Source organism: Tiliqua scincoides, chromosome 10 (assembly GCF_035046505.1).
Source record: "Tiliqua scincoides isolate rTilSci1 chromosome 10, rTilSci1.hap2, whole genome shotgun sequence".
Classification (NCBI taxonomy): Eukaryota; Metazoa; Chordata; class Lepidosauria; order Squamata; family Scincidae; genus Tiliqua; species Tiliqua scincoides.
This window is the reverse complement of record NC_089830.1, coordinates 22,035,207-22,050,252: the sequence shown is the minus strand read 5'-3', so window position 1 is coordinate 22,050,252 and position 15,046 is coordinate 22,035,207.

Sequence of the window (15,046 nt, the reverse complement as noted above, 5' to 3'; positions counted from 1 at the left end):
CTATACTTGGTTAAAACAGATAGCGGTCAGCCAGGGTGATGATGAAGCCAGGGGTTGGACTCTTTTCCTGACAAAATGCACAAACTAAGTTCACAAAAGAGCATTGAATCGTGTCTCCTCATGGTGAGAAGCCACAATTCCACAGAAGACTCTTGAGTATTGTTACATGATGATTTTGCCTTTATTTCTCTAAGTATTTGCTTACATTTCTATTTCAAAGTTCTGGAACTTTTAAAGATATTTTTGAAAAGTATTTGCTAACAACCTGACATTTTTCTTCAGCTTTCTTAAGCTTTGGAAACCTTTTCAAGGAGCTATCTGGTGGAATGGAGGTGGGGGGAATAAATATACCAAAGAGATGAACTATGTAAATCAGTGCTTGCTGAGCCTGATTCCCCTGTTATAGAGGGATCTTAAGAACATAAGAACAGCCCCACTGGATCAGGCCATAGGCCCATCCAGTCCAGCTTCCTGTATCTCACAGCGGCCCACCAAATGCCCCGGGGAGCACACCAGATAACAAGAGACCTGCAAGGCCTCCTGGGAATTGTAGTTAAGAACATAAGAACAGCCCCACTGGATCAGGCCATAGGCCCATCTAGTCCAGCTTCCTGTATCTCACAGCAGCCCACCATATGCCCCAGGGAGCACACCAGATAACAAGAGACCTGCATCCCGGTGCCCTCCCTTGCATCTGGCATTTTGACATAACCCATTTCTAAAATCAGGAGGTTGTACATACATATCATGGCTTGTACCCCGTAATGGATTTTTCCTCCAGAAACTTGTCCAATCCCCTTTTAAAGGCATCCAGGCCAGATACCATCACCAGATCCTGCGGCAAGGAGTTCCACAGACCAACCACATGCTGAGTAAAGAAATATTTTCTTTTGTCTGTCCTAATCCCCCCCCCCCTTCCAACACTCAATTTTAGTGAATGTCCCCTGGTTCTGGTGTTATGTGAGAGTGTAAAGAACATCTCTCTATCCACTTTATCCTTCTCCTGCATAATTTTGTATGTCTCAATCATGTCCCCCCTCAGGCTGGGGGGGGGGGGAAGAAGTGATCTTTTCTAGGCTGAAGAAGTGATCTTCCAGAACCTCCACTTTTGCCAGAGGTCAATTCTGCTAGGCCATTACAGTTAATCTTTCTTGAAGTGCTATTACTGTCCTGAAATGACTATATAAACTTTAAATGTCTGTTTCAACATGGAGTGGATACCAGAGCCGATGGAGACTTAAAATACTTATGTCTTTATTTTAGGATGGAGGACTTTCTGGAGGATCGCCAGCAGTGAGTATAGTGATGATGCATAATGATTTTGTCTGTATTTCTCTAAGCGTTTGCTAAAATTTCCATTTCAACGTTCTGGAGCTTTTAAAAATATTTCCTATTTGGCAGCCAGAGTAGAAACCAGAGCCCATGGAGCCTTACAACACCTATGTCTTTACTGTAGGTTGGAGGACTAGGGGCCCTATGCTATCAGTCCAGTGCCAGCCTAGCACCAGTGCTGAGTGTTGCAAATGTGCCATAAGGCATGCTGTGACCCTCACCGCCGGGTGGGCACCAGTGTATTTCTCTGTATTTGCTAAAAGTATTTGCTAAAAAATTTGTTTCAACCATGTAAATCAGTGCTTGGTCAGCCTCATCACTCTGTTACAGAGCCATCTTCAAGCACTTCTACATTTGCCAGAGTCAATATTGACAGGCCATCATTTCTTGAAGCACTATTACGGTCCTGAAATGACTAGATAAAGTTAAAATTTGCATTTCAACATTGAGCGGAAATCAGAGCCCATGGACCCTTAGACTACCCTTATCTTTATTTTAGGGTGGTGCAGTTCTTGGAGCACTGCCAGTGTATATTGTTACATGACAATCCTGTCTTTAATTTCAACATTCTGGAGCTTTTAAAAATATTTTTGAAAATTTTTGAAAAGTATTTGCTAACAGCCTAACATTTCTACTTTGACCTTCATAGGGTGCAATCCTAACCCCTTATGTCAGTGATTTCTAGCACTGACATAAGGGCAATGTAGCTCTGAGGTAAGGGAACAAACATTCTCTTACTACTTTGAGGAGGCCTCTGTGAGCGACACCCAACTGCAGGATGCAGCACATGTCCCAGTGCTGGAAAGCACTGACATAAGGGGTTAGGATTGTGCCCTAAAGCTTTTAAAATTATTTTTAAAAGGCCACTTCTGTATGTTGGAGTCTCCTGTTTCTTAGCACTTTGCCAATCAGTATCATCCATTTATCCATGAAAATGAATAAATGAAAAAAATGCTTTTTTGCATAATACTGATGAAACCCATAAAGAAGGAGTATTTGTCAGGCTTCAGAACATCCCATTTCATTCATAATGTTAACAAAAGATAAAAAAAAGTTTCAGTAGCTAACATTTCACAAACTGTCTCAAATTTCAGTGGGCAACATTACCTATGGAGCCTTAGAATTACTTTGCCTTGATTTTAGGGTTTGCGTGGAAATTGTTTCCGCACTGTCCAATGAACACTCGAGACAACAAATATGGGAGAAAGGGCAACTTTATTTCATGTTACCAAGAGAAGCAGAGGCTGAGACCTGCAGCATCCGAGGCAGCGAAAGCCCCTGTGGTGCGGGGAGGGACCTCTGGGCGGTACCAGAAACCTCTGCCCCCAGGCGGGCATGCACCCAACTCCAAGTCACGCCCCGCTACTGGGACAGCGCGTCTCATCCATGTCTATCCCTTAAGGGGAAGGCAGCCGGACTGCAAACTGCACCACCTCGAGCCGCTGAGCCTCTGAGGTGTGCCCCGTGGTCCTGGCCCAGGGCCCCGTCTACGTCCTCGTGCCGCCAAGCCCCTGAGGACTGAAATAGGGTTCTGCCCTGCCTATGCCGCCTGAAGGTGCATGCCAAAGTCCCATTCACGCCTCCTAACCCGTACCACCTGCCACAAGGAGGGGTCAGCCTAGCGCTTGACCCCCCCGCTCCCAAACAGGGGCAGAAGCGACTTAAGGCCGTCCTGCAAGTCCTTAAGGAAGATGCCTGCACCTTTCTCTGACAAATGAACACACATCACCCCTGTACAGGTAAGGTAGCAACAACACAATTGCAAGATGCATTACCACGCTGCCACCAGTGCGAGACACCAAGCCACCAATGCCCTTGGTGATTTTCCTGCGCATCCTTTCAATCTTAGTGCAGCAGAAGGCCCTTCGCCATCCACAACACTGCAAGAGCTCTGACCAGACCAAGGTGGTAACCAGGCAGCCAACACATAAGGGTGCTGCTGTCCTCACGGGCTCTGCTCATCAGAGCTAGACCAGACCTCCTGCAAAGGTCATTCTCGCCCAGGTGGAGCACTCAAAACGTCCGGTGGGCGGTTCACATTCAGTAACTTCATCAACGCGGGCAGCAGCTGGCCCCATCTCATCCCCTTCTTGGCTAACCAAGCGACCTGCACTGCCGGGCTGAGGCCCAAGTGCGATCTGAGGGGGGTTGCAGCCGCACTCTTGCGGGCCCAAAAAGACCATGGAGTGGCCGCAGATTAATACGCGTACAGGACTACCACAGTGTCCTGCAAGATGAAGGCAGAGATGTTAACCCTGCTGACGCTGCTTAACACACACCCTGGGCCACCACAGCGTCCTGCAAGATGAAAGCAGAGAGGTTATAGCAAGGCATCCCCTCCAATGCTGCTCCCCCACAGATTGGGGAATGCCCAGAACACCAGAGTCACTGGTGAACCGTGCAATACTGGTCGACAGAACATTACCCCTTTCCCGGGTGGGGGCAGAGCACCCATTAAAAGGTTGCTAATAGAACGCCCCCTCTCAAAGAAGAAGGGGCCACAAATCCGTAAGGGAGGTTGTAACCAAACATTGCCCCTCCCCCAGGAGCCGGGACAGTGCACCCATTAAGTGGGCTGGTAACGAAACATCACCCCTCTCTAAGGAGAAATGGCTATGCGGGTTGTTAACAGAAACCTCCCCTCTTCCAAAGGCCTAGTGGCATTATGCCCACTAAGTGGGTCTGCACCAGAACACCCCTCTTCTCTGAAAGGAGTAGGGGCAGTACTCCTGGTAAGCACATTGTTGACAGAACACCCCCACCGAAGTCGGGTAAGCACACCCATTAGGCAGCCTGGTAACAGATCATCATCCTCCCCTAAGGAGAAGGGGTAGCATGCCTGTTAAGCAGGTTGGTAATAGAATGCCACTCTTCTCTTAAAGGCGTAGGGGGCGGCACACATATCTCCTCTCTCAAGGAGCAAGGGCGGCATGCCCACCAAGCGAGTTACTAAATGCCCTGCTGATGCCCAGGGAAAACATAATATTAAATGCTATACTCTCATATTAAATGCCCCATCCACTCTGCCCCATTCCTTGGGTGCTGAAGCCTGGCCAGGCAGCTTTCAAAGCGGCTCCCACATAGATGGAGTGCATGCTGTAAGCAATCCGAGATGGCCAGGGGCTCCCCATATGCCTCTAAATATCCTCCAAAACTGATGAAGTATTAACAAGGAGGAGGTCAGGTGCCTGGGAGGAGATTGTTGTGGGTGGTTGGGCTGGTGTATCTGTACTGGCTTGCACTCATTGGAGCTCATTTCATGCCTGTATACTCATCATTAAGTCCCATTAAAATCAATGGAATACACTCCCAGGAAAGTGTGGAGAGGATTGTAGCCTTAAGTCCAGCTATGTCTACCCGGATACAAGACCCCTTATACTCCTGGGACTTATTCCTTGGAAGTTGGAGCCAGGATCTGAGCCCTATGGTCCAAGCCTCTGCATGCCCCAACAGAAGCAAGCCCCCACTATCCCCCAGGGGCTTACTCCCCATAAAGTGGGCGAGGACCGCAACCCTATGACCGAGTCTCTGTGTGCCTGTTCAGAATTGTCATGAATATGTACAGTTTAGGCCTAGTAGCATTGCAAAGCCTGAACCACAGTAACCCAGTAACACAGAAGGGGCTTGCAAGGGGCTTGCAGTCCTAGCTGCCAGGATTTACAATTCAATGGAAGGTGATAATGTAGCACCTAGGCAGCCAGAAAGAGGCCCATCAAAGATGGAATGCAGCTGTAGATCTCCAGGGGGGAGGGAAGAGCTGAGAGCTTCCAGCCCCACTTCCAGAGGACAGGGTTTTTGTTCTTTGCCTCTAGTGAGAGAGGTGGTGGGTGCACCTCCTGCCCCACCAGGACCATGTGGCCTTTTAGGTAACTGAGGATCTACAAAAGAAGCTGACCCAGGTGAGAGTCAGAGATTAATAGAATTAGCCAGTTAGCTTTGTTGCTTTATGCTGATGTTTCCTAGAAGTTTTTATGCCTCTAGCATTTGCTGCCTTTGTAACCTTTTTGTAACCCTATGTATTTAATAAAGTAGAAAATCTTTTTACCATGTTGGTTCATTGTCTGTTGGGGACAAAGGTTCAGAATCCTGCCTAGCCATTCAGCAAGCTACCAAAAATCCTCATTGTGGACTAGAAACTTGAGGACTGAGACTTTAAGTAAAGGAAGTGCTCAACTATGGGGCTTACTCTCAAGAAAGTGTGTGTAGGATTGCAGCTAGTGTCCAAGGCTCTGCCTGCCTCCTCAGAAGCAAGGCCCATTATAGACTACGGGGCTTACTCTCAGGAAAGTGTGTCTAGGGTTGCAGCCAGAGTCCAGGGCTCTGCCTGCCTCCTCAGAAGCAAGGCCCATTATAGACTATGGGGCTTACTCGCATGAAAGTGGGTGATGTGGAGGCACTGAGCTGGCGCCGCCTCCCATGGTGACTCCCCATGTGCGTGATCCTGCATGCAACAGGGATCAGGGCTCGGCGGGACACCTCCTGGAGCCCCAGTTGGCCTGCAGCCGCATGCAGGAAGCTGCAGCAGTCCTGCAGCTCGAGCCACGTGCGGCCAGGCGCCTGCTCCGTGCCATGCAGATCCTGCTCCCACGTGGAGCGTGCTGGGAGCCCTGGGTTTGCCTGCCAGCCGCATGCGGGGAGCTGCAACAGTCCTGCAGCTGCACAGTCAGGCACCTGAGCCTTCGGGAGGGCTCCTGCGATGCAGAGCCTGCTCCCACGTGGAGCGCACTGCGATGGAGCCCTGCGATCACAGCACCCCTCTCCAGCAACCCTTGTGGGCACCCTCCCAGGAAGCAGCAGCAGGAGCGCCATGTGCAATGGAGACCTGGGCAAGGCCAGCAGGGAGTCCTGGCTCTGAGCTAGAAGGCGGCAGCCTGCCCCCTCTGCCCACCAGGCCAGGGACTGAGAGCACACTCCAAGCATATCTGCTTGGAGCAAGTCCCCCTGCCATCCCCCGGGGCTTACTCCCAGGAAAGTGGGAAACTCCCCGGGGCTTACTCGCAAGAAAGCAAGTCCCCCTGCACTCCCTGGGCTTACTCCCAGGAAAGTGTGCCTGGACTGCACCTGATCCTTCCTTGGGCAGAGCCTGTCCAAACCCCCATCCACACCTTACAGATCAAACATGAGATCCATCGCAGGAGGCCTCCTCGGGAATTGCCACTGGTCCTAAGGTGGCTGGATGGGGCCAGGTCCACTCTATTCCCAGTGCCCACGTGCACAAGGAGGAAGAGGGCTGGGTCTCCTCCCCTTTTGTGGCTGCCAGACCCCGCCCCCTTCACCTCCCCCTTGGGGGAGGGACTGGACTCTCTTGTCCTGACCAGGGCCAAACAAACTCCGACCACCTCTTTAATGGGGTGCTCGGGATACTCTTGAATTGCAATCAGAGAGTATTGTTTCATGATGTTTATGTCTTTATTTCTCTAAGTATTTGCTAAAATTTCTATTTCAAATTTCTGAAGCATTTAAAAATATTTTTTAAACCCTTTTCCAAGGAGGTGGTGGAGTGGGGGGAAAGAGAAATTTACAGAAGAGATGAACAATATAGATTGGGGCTTGCTGAGCCTGATTCCTCTGTTATAGAGTGATCTTCCAGCACCTCCATATTAGTTTCTAGATCTGCAGCTGAATGGGGAAAAACCTTAGTACTTTAGATCTGCTGCCACCATGCCAGACTACAGAGGCAGGCATAGGACGGTCTGTCTGGGAAAACTCCCCTGGAAACTCTTCAATTGTCAAGCTTCAGAACATCCATTTTGTTCCTAAACGTAACAATTCAGTAGATCACATTTTCCAAATGGTGTTGATGTTGCTATGGTGCTATTTTACTGCCCTAGAATGAATATTGAAGCTTAATTGTCTCGTTCAACTGTGGGTGGAAACAATAGCTATGGAGCCTTACAACACCTGTCTTGATTTTAGGGTGGTCATGGAAGGAATGCTGGATTAGTGGAAGTGAGTATGGTTACATGATGATTATGTCATTTCTTTAAGTATTTGTTAAAATTTCTATTTCAGCTTTCTGAAGATTTGAAGAAATATTTTAAAAAGCCTTTGCCAAGAAGCCACAGAGATGGTGGAGTGGGGGTGGGGGAGGAGGAATACACAGAAGAGATGAACAGTGTACATCAGTGCTTGCTGAGTCTCAGTGATCTTCCACAACCTCCACTTTTTGCAGCAGTCTGTATTGCTAGGTCATGTTAACATTTTAGCATTTCATGAATGTCTCCTTAAAGTTTAAATGTCTGTTTCAAAGTTGAGTGGAAATCTGAGCCCATGGAGCCTTAGACTACCCATGTCTTTATTTTAGGCAGACTTGATCCTAGGCCACATGTGTGTTCTAGATATCTCCTAAACTAGAAGGGATGGATCTTACTACTTGGGCCTAAAAATTCTGTGAACTGAACTGGATGATCTAGTACTGAGCCCTAGTAGTTCTGTTCTGTAGGTGTGTTTCGCTTTCCCACATTTGAATTGTAACAATACATGTTGGGGCTTTGGAGAAGACCTGGGCTGCATTCTCACTACACCTTTAATCCACTTTCAATGCATTTCTATTCCCCCAATGCATTCTTGGGGACTGTAGTTTGTTAAGGAATCTGAGAGCTGTTTGAGCTACCCTTAACAAACTGATTTGAATGGCTAATCAAATTCTGATACATTAAGTATGGACCAAATGGGTTCATCAGAAGGACTTGGGCCAGACTCACCATTAGGACAGACTGAAAGTTCATGGATACTATAGTAAAATAATCAAATAGGAGAAATCAAATAGCATGAAGGAATAATTACGTTCTCCTCCTCCTGTTTGAAACTCTAGGATGCGGTAGGCAGTTTGACTATAAGTATTGCAAGCTTAATTCTATTAGTTGAGTAACCTGAATTGCCCATTACAGTAGGATGTAGGCTTTTTGTGTCTGATATTTTGTATCTCTAGAAGTGTTCCTCTGTCCTAGAAGACATATGAAGTAATACTAGGGTTCCACTGAAATTAAGGGAGCTTCATTGCAGAGGGAGCAGAGAATTGGCCACATCTCGTAGGCTTTACAATGTTCACCTCTTCATTGACAGAATGACAGTGTTTCATTCTTGGGGACAGTGAAGAATGTGCCAGGAGTTTTTGTGTCAGCCTCACTTTCTAAAGCCAATGCCTCAATTTGTAGTATCGGTACAACTTTGAGAAGAACTAGGTTTAGAATCAGGCATTCAATCTCTGTACACAAGGGTGAAGGAATCAAGGTTTTCAAGAGGAATAACATGAAGGAATAAGTTTTTAAAAGTTTGGGATGCTGTGAAGGGCTTCACTGTGCTTATTGCTGTAAATCCTGTGGGTACCGAGTAAATGATCCACACAGTTGTTTTTTTTTGTTTTTTTTTTATAGTAGGCACAGCCCTTTCTTGTCAGATAGGGCTGAAACAGGGGGCAGAGCAAACAGAGGAACAGTCAAAAACCTGGAAAGAATATACCCTCTCCTCTTCAGTAAATGTGTGTTTTGTCAAGGGAGCCTAGGGGGGTGTGAATGATATCCCACACTCTCCCATCTTCCTGAATCACAAGGACTTTTAGTTCTGTATTTCAGAGTCCTGGCTGAATGTCAAAGAAAGGGACATCGTGTAGAAGGCTGGCTGACCCAGTGAAGTTATAAATTTTGCATGGCAGTCTTTGGTTAATGCTGAGGATGGTGATAGTTTTGAAATCTGAAATATTTTTGTGTACTGGTGTAGATCACTAACGATGATGTTTTTTCTTAATTCAAGAACTTATTACACATGATGCGTAACCTGTCAATGTGTAGTTTAAGTCTACTCTTGTGTTGCACTCAAATAGATTTGCAAGTAGTATTCCCAATAGGAACCAACAGAGTATTTTACTCTCATATCTCAGCAGTGGTTTCCCGTTGAACATTTAATGAGGGTATTTAACCCTAAAATTGCCATTGTCGCAAATTCTGAGGCCCAGAATATTCCGGGGATGGGAACATGACTTGAGTGACTCGTCCATAAGTCACAGTCAAGTCACTCCCATCAAAGGCTTGGACACAACTCTCGACTCACAGCTAGTGACCAGGAACTTGACATGGGTCTTGGGGCCTTTTTGGCTTTGAGTCGCTATCGAGTGCCTGTCGTTACAGCATATATGTGTTCTTTAGTAGTAATTTTTTGCATGAAAACTGGAAGTAACTGCTGATTGGAGATAAGCGCTGTTTACACAGCTACAGAGGACATCAGTGGGGCTGCGAGCCTCCAGCAGCCTGCAAGAGGCCAACTCTGTCCCTCAAGTACAAAACAAGCCCCTTGGTAACGATCGCTGCAGCACCTTGCTACCCCTCCCCGCCCCCCTCCCCAACCACGCAAACACTCACCTAGTTCCCAACTCCCCTGCAGGGGTTTGGAAAGCACTGATCTAGGAAACCTTTTGGCTGACATCAGCATAGGGCATCATACTGCAGCACAGGGCACTGAGAGTGGGGTCATTGCTTTATCTGGTCAAAACACTGTTTTTTCTCTGCTGCACATGGTAGGTGCAGGGAGTGGCTCATTGTTTGTGCAGTTGGGGTTAAGAGGGATTTGTTTATCAGGGTAGGCAGATAGGGGTCACTAAGGGTTGTTGCACTGCTAAACTTGAACAACAGCACAGCTTTTTTTACATAAGTGGTGGCTGAAGTGAAGGATTTCAACACATAGCTGACTGGAGTGCAGTTGGGATGGGAACATCAGGCAGTGTTAAATGACAACTCTGACGCACACGCACACACACACACACACACACACACACACACACACTACCATCTCCCTTTCTTCTGTGAAATTTGGCTAAGAGACTTGAGAGTTGCAATTCGAGAGACTTGGATTCCAGTCACGAAGGCTCAGACTTGAGACTTCACTTGAGACTTGGGTTTAGTGAGTGCATCCCTTGTATATTCACCCTACATTTCTGGGCACTGTTTGGGTGGTCTGACACTTCTGCCATGACTTCCTCTGGCTAAGGGTCATTATAGGAAGTTTCCAGCATTGTTGGGGCATTTCCTTATTGAACAGAAGAAGTTCATGGATAGTACTTGGGTTAAACGCTTTGACAAAAGTCCAAGAATAACATGCAGAAAAAATCAGGGTTTGTAGGAAAAATACAGTATTATGAATAATTATGTGTTTCTCTTTCATTTTAGGGGCTTATACAGTTAACTAGAGTAAGTACTGCAGATTTCTTTCTATAGGGCAGTGGTTTTCAAACTCTCATGGAGAGTTTGAGCCGCTCTAAGTGCTTGCGGGGGCAGGAAGAGGCAGCGGGGGTGGGGGGAAGGCAGAGGTGCGATCCCCAGGATTGCACCGCTCTGGGGGGCTGCAGGGGCTGGTGTTGGCTTTAGGTAGGTGTGAGAAACCCCCTTTAGCCCGGCACAATCCTGGTGATAGCTTCAGTGCCATCCCCCTGCCCCACCCCTTAAGGGGGCAAAGATAGGGCTTCTCTGGCTGGTGGGTCACAACCCACCAGTTTGAGAAACCCTGACCTAAGCACTACTAGGGCTCTATGGAAGACAGGGAGACTTCATTTCAGAGTGAGCAGAAAACTAGCATAACCTAGTTGCCTTGAGTATGTTTGTCTCTTCACCAGTAGGCTCTGTCCTGTCACTGCTGAGAATGTCAGAGAAAGAGTATGGAGAAGAGTATGTCTGGAAAACCCTAAGTGTTAGACTGCTCCAAAATCAATATTGCAATAGGTAGCGTGCCCCTGGACAATATCTGGGTTGGGCATTCAGTCTCTGTATACAGTAGTGAAATAAGCCAACGTTTTAGAAGATATCCCAAACCATTACGGAATAACATTCATTCATTCATTCATTCTTTCTTTCTTTCTTTCTTTCTTTCTTTCTTTCTTTCTTTCTTTCTTTCTTTCTTTTTCTTTCTTTCTTTCTTTCTTTCTTTCTTTCTTTCTTTCTTTCTTTCTTTCTTTCTTTCTTTCTTTCACATCTAGAATGTTCTATCAGACTTGGGGGTGAGTATTTCTGCAACTTCTCTGTGTACTGGATAAATAACCCACATGATTCTTGACATTGGAGGTTGTCTTTCTTGCCAGATGAAACGTGGGGAGTGAAATGTGTGGCTGAGCAAAGCAGAGGAGCAGTCAAGGGCCAGAAAAGATCACCTCTCCTCCCTTGTAAATGTGGTCACAGGAAGATGCCTTCTAGTGAGACAGACTTTTGCTCCACCTAGTCAGTACTGTCAACGTAAACCAAGGGTGTCTAACTTTTTGGTAGGAGGGCCACATCATCTCTCTGACAGTGTGTTGGGGGCTGGGAAAATAGAATTAATTTACATTTAAAATTTGAATAAATTTACATAAATGAATATATGAGAGACGGAACTCATATGAATGAATGAATGAAGGTCTCATGATAGCTCAAGGCCTGTAAAAGGACTTGTGTAAAGCAAGGCCGGTCTTTCCTTTGCTGCCGCTGCAGACATGACATGAAACAGACAATTCGCGGATGGAGCCCTCGGCCCATAGCTTGCATGAGAGGTTGAGCAGTTGGCCCTCACGCTGAGTGCAGTCACATCGTACCAACACAAACTCCAGCAAGTCTCCAGTAAGCCAGAGGTTCATTAGAGAACTGGGGGCTCCCTGAGGGCCGCAGATGGCCCCTGGGCCAGGGTTTGGGCATCCCTGACATAGACCTCTAGGATTTCAGGCAGAGATTATATTCTTGTCTATAGCCAAAAACGGCAGAGATTGACTTCTCTTTTGGACCTTTTGTAGGCAAAGCATGTGCTCTGCCGCTGAACCATGGTCCTTCCCCAACATGGACACTCAGTATTTGCTCATTATTTCTAGGGGCTGTCTGAATGATAACCCTGTTGTTCCCACCATTCTGAATGAAAAGGGCTTTATGACAACAAGGTTCCATTACACGATAGCAAGCCAGGTTCCATTTGGTATGTTAGGGTATGGGCCATGTATACCCTGCAGATGGAACACTTGACAATTAAGCCTCTGATCAAGGCCAGAATGAAAACTAAGGAACAGGATATAAAAACAGGATCGAAACAGCAATCTGCTGCTCCAATTTATGGGAGGAGGAAGAAAGCTCTTTGGCCATTAAGAACAATAATTGCTCAGTTCTGCCTTCTTTGTGCATTTCTGGACTGTTACGCCTGACCTGGTCTGCTGAAAGATAAACAGCCAAGGGTGCCAGTGTTGGGAAAAGCTGAGATGGACTGTGATGTTGGGAATTTCTTTATCTGTGTCATTTCCTTGATGTGTACCGAGGTAGTGAACTTCAATCACGGCTTCCAAGTGGGGTGGAGACAGGCAAATATAGATGAAGTGAAATGATTCAGTGTTTGCCAAATGTACAGGAAGTTCTGAAAGGCAAGAGGTGTAGAAAGCAGATAATTTGCATGCCGAAAGTTCGAGAAGCCATTCATAATATTTCTATTTCTGACTCACTGAATTTCCATTTGCCATCATGGAATTCCAAACTACAGGGATATCAGTGAAAGTCCTCCTAACAGTTTGATTATTGCTAATATTCTGTGTATTTGAGTTGTTTTATAAGCTGCATCAAGAGATAGGTGATAAATATTGTTTTTAAAAGAAAACTATTGTTCTTCTTCTTGTTGTTGTTATATTTTTGCACAGTCAGGTGTCATCGACTGGATTGTTTTACTAGACATCAGCTCCTTTCCAAGGACCTAGGATGTCTGACTTTTGTCCTATTTTAGTGTTATAAATATTGTCACAAAACATAAACTGTTCCTAGTAAAGCTGCTTTTTGTAGTGCGTGGATGGTAATTTCCGTGGCCCCTATGCTGTCCAGCTGCTCTTCAAGGTGTTTTGGAATTGCACCGAGGGTGCCCACCACCACTGGGATCATTTTGGTCTTCTGCCACAAACTTTCAATTTGTATTTGTAAATCTTTGTATTTTGTTATTTTTTCCAGTTCTTCCAGTTCTTTTTCTTCTACTCTACTGTCACCTGTACTCTACTCTACTCTACTGTACTCTACTGTCACCTGGTATTGCTATACTGATGATTTGACTTTATTTTTCTTTCTTCTCGACTACAGTTATGTGTGGTGTATTGTATGATTAACATTTACCTCTTTGTAGTTGGAAATCCCATAATATTTTTACATCTTCATTTTTAAACTTTCTCAATTTTTTGCTCTCACCAGTTTTTGGCTGTAGATAGCTTGTATTTTTTCATAGATGTTTCATCGTATCATTGTTGCTACCTTGTCATGTATACATCCATTGGAGATAGACTCAGAGACACAGGGCCCAATCCTAAACCGTGCATGCCAGCTTAGTGCTGGCACACACTGTCGCAAACGTGTGTCCCTTAGTGCCAGTGGAGTGCCAGAGCTAGCCCAGTGATTTGCAGGGACTGTGAAATAACTATTTCTTGCTTCCTGTTTTCTCTTTTAGCTTTCCGATGAATTAAATCCAGTGAGTATTGCACTTTTCAAAAATATTGACAATTTGGGATTTACATAATGTGAAGCATCTGAGTTATCAGTGATGCAGTATGGAATATGTTCCATGAATGTCCTGTAATATTTTCTTGTTCCTAAAACTGCATTGATTCTTGAAAACGTACAGAACAGGTACAGAAAAAGTACAGAACAGGCAAGAATGATTTCTTGCACTCTTTTTTAGCATCTTGGTGAACTATTGAGTGTAGTCAGCTTCCAGGGATGCCATTGCCAGGAAATGGAAAGTGGGGGAAAGTGGAGATGAACAGGGATGTTGGGAATTTCTTTAGCAGGGTGATAGGTCCTGATGCACATTGAGGCAGTGAGATTTCAACCATGGCCTCTGAGTGGGGTAGAGACAGGTTAAAGTGGAAGAAGTGAGAGAATGATTCAGCTTTGCCAAAGCTGTTCGGAAATGGAAGGATGGTGTGGAGGCATAGGAAGCAGATGCCCCATTCAGAGAAGCCCAGAGAGAATGAATTCATAGTCTCTCTGTTTCCATCTCTTTGAATTTCCATTTGCACATCAGGGATTTGCAAACTTCAGTGATTATTGATCACTTTTATTGATAAAAGCCCCCTCTTTATTATTGTTTTTCGTTTGTTTCTTTGAGTTGTATTAGAAACTGAATGAAGGAAAAACATTGAAAGCATCTGTTATTAAATTTAATGTAAGCAGCACTGAAAAAACCCTGGAAACACATTAGACAGGTAGACCAATCCAAACCTGCATTTGAGCTGGCGTCGCGGTCCCTGAGCCAGCTCCAAGTGTCACAATCGTGCCGTGTAGCATGTTTGTGCCGACTTGAGAGCCAGCTGGACTGTGCAGAGGCCTGCACCAGCTTGACCAGCCCGGATCCCGACTCTGCACAGGCTGAAACAAGTAACTTTATGCCAGGGAGCAAGGGGTAGGGGAGAGGATGGCAGGAGGGTGTTTTGGGAGGGGACGTTTAGGGGCAGAAAAGAGCAGAACAGGGGGCAGGCCTGGAAAGGGGGCAAGATAGGTGTTGGCAGCGCACATATTAGCCTAACCCCCCTCTTGGCCAGTCCGGCAATACATCACTCCTCTCAGATTAGTGCCAGCTAAATAGATGGCGGAGATCCTAGTAGCCCCATAGGGCAGGCTGGGGTATTACTTGGGGTTAGGGGAGAAATACAGATTGGGAACCACTCAGCCAGAATTCTGAAATCCAAAGGTTTCCGAAAACGAGTTTGAGTGTGGGCATTTCTAAAAACTTTTTTTTAACTGTT